The sequence below is a fragment of the Cupressus sempervirens genome, chromosome 3, assembly GCF_028749045.1.
Source record: "Cupressus sempervirens isolate cs-2001-9-10 chromosome 3, ASM2874904v1, whole genome shotgun sequence".
Classification (NCBI taxonomy): Eukaryota; Viridiplantae; Streptophyta; class Pinopsida; order Cupressales; family Cupressaceae; genus Cupressus; species Cupressus sempervirens.
Window position 1 is genome coordinate 710134659 of NC_143120.1, and position 7025 is coordinate 710141683.

Here is a 7025-nt window from a genome sequence, read left to right on the forward strand (position 1 = left end):
TTTTAAAATAGTTAATTTTATTATTCTATGTGTTTGGAAAAGTTGCATCTTCTAATATTGTATATGTTGAGATTAAAGTGTTACAATGATTATTATCAAATTGCCCAACTCTATATTAAATATTATCTACAATAACAATAAGACATAAATAACCTTAAATAAACCAGATTTCAATGTAATATAATGAATATGAGTTAAAAGTATTAATAATATTAGATAATAGTTATTAGTTTAAGAGAATATTCAGCCTACAAGCTTGTTATCATTCTACTATATGGACTCTACATCTAAGATAAATCATATCAACGATGTGGGCTAAACTCACCAAAAATGACACAAGAAAAATTGGAAACAAATTCAATTGTACAAAACATGCTTTTTATACCAAATTTTTTGTGGTTTTACAAAAATGGAGATGAAGATCATGAAGAACAATTGCAAATTTTTTTTTGTAAAATCCATTTTGTTCTACACAATCCAAAAATAGTATGGCAATCAGGGGCAATTTCTAAATTCTCTGCTAAATTCTCTCCTAAATTGGTTTTTGTGCTATGACAATCAGGGGCATCATAACCAAAAATTTAAGGATTTTTTTCTGCCATACAAGACATGTTGTTGGTAAAGCATATGTACATGCTTCAAACTCAATGAAATGAGCAAATTAGAAGTACCATTGGGAGACAACATATTATACACAAATATGAATATAGTTATAAATAGATGAAAATACTAAAAAAAAACCTCCCAAGATTTCATAAGATCATAATTCTTACAATTATTTTCCATTTTGTTCAACAAATTGAACCCAAATAGCATTGGGCAACCTTTAGTAATCATGACTCACTATACAAGAGGGAAAAAGTAAATTAAAATACAATCCTACTTATTTCCACACAAGATGGCATGTAGAAGTAAACATATAAACTAGGATCGGTTAGTTCAAAAAATTATTTAAGCATAGGTTACTATCTGTGCATGCTGTAATCAAGAATATCAACTAGAGAAACAGAATTGTGAGTTAACTTCTACAATTACCTTTGTATGTACAGGCATTATTGGCTTTCTTGCAAGTAGCTCAGCAAGTATGCAACCTACACTCCAGAGATCAACACCTACACCATAATCTATAGCACCTAACAAAAGTTCTAGAGGATGATACAAAAGAGTAACCACTTGACTAGTCATAGGCTACTTTTGATCAGGATTGTAAACTGTTGCAAGTCCAAAATCAAATCACAAACTGCACTAGGTATCCTCCTCTGTTTGTCATACCTATTATGCACATTTCACAATTAAGTAGGTCTCTATGGAGGCATGATAATTAAAACTCAGCAACTAGATAAAACTCTTCTTTGATTAAAATTTAATATTCAAATACAAAATTATTTTCTTCTCTTCCATGATCCTATCAGGCACATTCTACCATTAAGTATAACTTTGTTGAGAATACACTACTCTATGGGAATGCAAAACAATCTAACAAATAGAAAAAACATTTTCAACCACTTGCAAGGTAGTCATCACAAACCAAGTTCATACAAAATCTATATTCAAATAGTATTCAATTTATTTGCTAGCAAAAAAGTGACATCCCAATTAGCTTTCATTTAGCTTTATTAAAAAGGTGATTTCTCAAGGGCCCTGGATGTGATCAGAAGAATTTGTTTATTATTTAACTTTGAAACATGAAACTCGTGCACCATTTCTTCTAAACTCAAAAATTGACTATTGAAAGCAAATGAACTCATAGAAGGAAGGAAATGTATCATCTTTGGTCATATCAGTCAGTTTAGGTGTTCAATCTCAGCTTCAAGATTCCTTGATGCAGTTTTAGCCACATTTTATCTTCTCAAGTCACCCATCAAGGTAGCTTCTAATGACTTCAACTATAGAATATGAGTCCAAAAAAAATTATATCAGACCTAAACTACAATGATCCTTTTTCACTTATTTTATGTATAAGTACACATTATAAGCCTTTGTCATTTGGCATTTTCCTACTATACAAATATGCACTATTAGACAGTAGATAATGTGGAATTAAATTAAACCACACCTTCTTACTAGATATAGGGCTCCCTATAGAATTTAGATTAGGCAGCAAGTCAAGAGAGCAATTGGGAGTCTCAATATTGTAACCAGGTACAATAGTCATATTTCCTTCACCATTACTAGGTTTACTCTTTGAAAATATTGTTGACTGAAATGCTAGAGATCTTGAAACCTTTTGACATTTAAAGAAATTAAGTTCCTCCTATATTATATTGGAAAAATGATTTATCTCACACATGTGGCATGGACAAAGAGTAAAAGAGGCCATAATTCATGCAGCAAAGTTCAAACCTTTAGCTATTGTATTTGAAATTGCAAAGCCTTAACATCTCCTAAAGCATCCTCATTTACAATAGCCTGATAATAATAAACAATTGGTATCATGATAATCAGTTGAAAGACAAAAGGATGGATTCAAGATGTATTCAAACAATATGAACTTGAAGTAGGATGGATTCATATTTTTTTTGAATGAATTTGGCTCGCTAAGAAAACTTAAATGTGTTGATCAATGTATCATTTGCAGAACTGCCAATACAGAGTCAATTGTCTCCTCTACATCAATATGATATACTATTATAATCATTGGTTTCTTCTTGTTCAACATTGCTAAATCGTCACTTTTTCCTTGTCACAAGATAATCTAGACAATCTTCTTACGAAAAAAAAATGATAAAGAAAACTTCTAATGAGAAGCCCAAAAGTAAACAGTCCTAAGTTGCTGCAATCTAAGGAGAATTTCCAAACCAATAAATAAATCAATTTATTTAACTAAATATATCATATAGACAAATCAATTTATTTAACTAAGATCTGTAAATCTGAAAGATCAGAAGGAACTTATAGCCATGATGATAAGATCATGTGAATACAAGAGGAAAAAACTCTAAAGATCATGACCAATTAATGTTGTAAACCCCAAACAAAAATGCTTTTGATTATAGAGATATGTAGGCTAGTGATCAACATTGGGAAAATTGAACCCATTGAAACTAATTTACCATATTCATGAGTATATAAAAACCCAAAATAGATTTTTAAAATCAAATCAATTCTAGAAATTAGGAGCATTTAACAAAATTAGTTAATAAAGAAATTTGTAGTGACATTAATTAATTGAAATTTATTCAATTTGTTGGATAAAGATTGTTGTCTTGATATGTCATACGGATGAAACAATGCATATAAAATGGTTAATTTCAATAATCTCTAAAAGGACTGTTATATCATGGTTGTTATTCAAAAATATAATGCAATTAACTATGTGTGGTGAGTGAGTGACAAGTGTATGAGAGAGAGAGAAAGAGAGAGTGATAGAAAATTAATAGAATCTATATTTTGGAACTCTTGTTTATCATTGGAGTTCAATTCAGTCATGCTTATCATTCATTTATGCCATTAATAAATGTTGATACTCTTTAGCTAAACATTTGATGTATGTATATAGTATGTCCATAGAGTTTCATGTGAAGAATCTTCACAATTACCTGAGTTGACAAGGACTTGTTAATGTTTGCAGCTTCTTTTAGGCATTCACCCTCTACACCAGAACTTTTTTGCCTATTTCATAATAAACTAAGCCAAGCAACACAACAAGAAGGAAAAGGGAAAATGCAAAAAGTCAAGAGTTGGTAAGTATAGATATAAAAAAAAATTATTTCTAATATACCTTTCTAAACCAGCAAGACTTAAGCATTCCATAGCGAATGTTGGTCATAGAGTCCTTTTCCCAGTGGCTCTCAATAACACATGTAAAAACATTGTGTGAACAACTACTCTCACAATTCATATTAGTTGTTGAAACCTTTCTATTTGATGCTCCCTATCAATCATAAAGAAATCATAACAATCTTTAGAGTATGTTGCAAACTGATTAAACTGTTATCATAACCAAAATTTGATTAGGTTAAATTTACAATGAAATATATGGTGTACCATAAACAAAAGTTGAACAACATCTTGTACACTTTTAACTTCAATCTCTATAATATTATCAACATATACACCTTTTCTAACCATGAGGACCTTATTAATCAATCAAATGGAGTTCACAACATGCTATGGAGCATGCAGCAGTAGCATGCAAATATTGAAGAAAACAACTCTATAGAACTAGAAGATGAATCCTCCACTACAAGCATGAGAAATTAAAGAAGAAAAAGCATTTCTAACCCTTCATCAGGCTTATTCACACACTTGGAGGACAAGAGTAGCATAGCCAATAGGCTAATTGGAAAACCCTCCTCTTTCTGCAAATTGATGGCTTTGACTACGCCTGAGTGGAAGAGGGCCTTAGTGGGTAGTGCATGCACTCTTATATATGGTGCAGTGTATCCAATCTATGCATTTGTCTTGGGTGGGATGATCTCTACATATTTTATTAGAGATCGTCAATAGATGAAATCAAGGATAAGGTCATACAACCTAGTATTTTTCTCTCTATTCATCATTTCTTTTACAGTCAATCTTGTTAAGCACTACAACATTGCAAAAATGGAAAAATTGATCACCAAAAGAATTCAAGAGAGAATGTTGGCCAAGCTTTTGACATTTGAGTTTGGATGGTATGATCAGGAAGAGATATCTCCTAGAACCATTTTTTCTATTCTTGTGAATGAAGTTAATGTGGTAAGGAAACAAAGGTCCAATTTGGTACTACTACTCATACCTATTTTCACAGACAAAGTATATAATAATTTATATTAGGAGATTCATGGAACTATTTATAAAAAAATTCATAATCCCAAAAGGCAATGCAAAGTGTCATAACTTCCTTTTTATTCTTAAGCAATAATGTGAATATACAAACCAAATAGTATGAAGCAGTTTGATTAAGAATTTGACTATATATACACATTGCACATTACCTCTATGCATTTAAGTACTAAAGTTTGGCTTTGGTTGAATGGACCATGGCAAACTTAATGAGATTTTATGGGGGCTCAATGCAGGTAAAATCTCTAGTGGTTGATAGGATATCTCTAGTGATCCATAATTCTACAGTAATTATTGTGGCAATGGCATTGGGAATGGAAATAGCATGGCAACTTGCTATAGTGATGATATCCATCTAGCCTCTCACAACTCTTTGCTTTTACAATAGAAAAGTTCTCTTAAAGAGAACATCTAAAAAGTATGCAAATTCCTAAAAAAATCAATAGCAACAAAAGCAATGACCCACTACAGAACGATCACAGCCTTCTATTCCAGTAAGAGAGTCCTCTCACTATTTAGAGAATCATAGATACATACTCACAAGGAAACCATTAAGCAATCATGGTTAGCAGGCATTGTAATGGGTAGTGCATAGAGCTTCACCTTCTTAACCTGGGGTTTTCACTACTAGTTTGGTGGAAGGCTTGTGCACTAGGGGTTGATCAGCCTAGAGGATGTATTTAAGGTATTCTTCATCCTATTGAGCACAAGAAGATTAATCACAAAAGTAGGCAGTATGACTTCAAACCTCACTAAAGGCTCTGCTATGTTCAAATTTGTGTTTGAAATCTTGGACAAAGTCACTAAAATCAACCTAGATGATCCTCAAGGAACAAAACAATTCACGATCCAAGGAAACATAGCATTTGAAAGCGTAGACTTTTCTTATCTAGCCCACCCACATGCTACAATATTGAGAAATTTTAACTTAAAGGTTTGCATAGGGAGAAGCATAGCTTTAGTCAAGCCAAGTGGGTTAGGCAAGTTGACCATAATTGGACTGACAGAGAGGATCTATGACCCTCTCAAAGCAACCATCACAATTGATGGAATTGACATTAAAATTTTGAGTTTGAGATGTTTGATTAAACATATTGTAGTAGTAGGGTAGGAGTTGGTCTTATTCATAGGAAGCATTAGATATAACATCTTATATGGAAGACCCACAATAACTGAAGCTGAGATTATTCAAGCTACTATAGCTACCAATGCACACCACTTCATATTGTAAATCTAGAAATAACTATTCAATCTTAAAATAATGTGTACAATATTCAAAACTAATTGTATATACATTTAAGGAACTTGAAAGATGGGTATGAGACCAAGTGTGGAGACAAAGGAACACAACTATCTGGAGGGTAGAAATAGAGGATAGCAATATCAAGGGCCATCATAAAGAATCCACATATATTGTTGCTTGATGAGGCAACAAGTGCATTGGATGGTGATAGTGAGAAGGTGGTACAGGCTACCTTATACAAAGTTGTGGCAGGTCGAACAACAATCCTTCAACACCATTTGAACTATTCAATTTGTGGCTATTCTCCACAATGGAGTGATTGTTGAGCGGGGTACTCCTCTAGACTTGATGAACAAGAGAGGAGCTTTCTTCAATCTCCACCAAATTTAGCAACACCAATAATAAACTACTTAAATTTATCTTATAGATTGATAAAAAGGAAAACAAGTCTGTCCACATCATATTCCCTCTCACAAGGCCATGTAGATATTGTTGTACCCCTACTGATTATTTATCTAGTAAATTTGTAGGAGATTTTTAGTTTACAACTCTTCTTTTTTCTTTCTCTTCTCTCTTTTCTTTTTCTTTTCCTTTCTTATTGAGTAGATGTCAGCATTACTTTCTAGAAAATAATGGTATATATTTTATAAAGGTGATTGGATCTAAAATAACATTCCAATAGATCATACAAGGTTAAAATCCTAAAGAAAAACAAGTCAAAAACCCAGTAGAGGGAGACACAGACGGCCTATTCACCTATCTTATCCTCTACTTTAATGGGGTATATGTGTCAATAAGAGGGTCTCCACCTTCATCGTTATTTATCTTTTCTATCTTTTCTATATTGATCATCACAAATTGGAGAAATAGCCATTACTTGCTAGAATGTCATATATCAATACAATGTTGAGAAAAATCATTACAAATTACAAATTTTGAAACATATCATTCTAATTTAAATTCAGGATTCTCTATGAAAAAGATCAAGCCATAATCTCATGACCAATAAGTTCAA

General features: G+C 32.1%; 1 pseudogene; it reads left to right on the forward strand.

The window, feature by feature from the left end:
- Window positions 1-3978: 3978 nt before the first annotated feature.
- LOC149568733 (putative multidrug resistance protein) lies at window positions 3979-6400 on the forward strand (annotated as a pseudogene).
- Window positions 6401-7025: the final 625 nt, after the last annotated feature.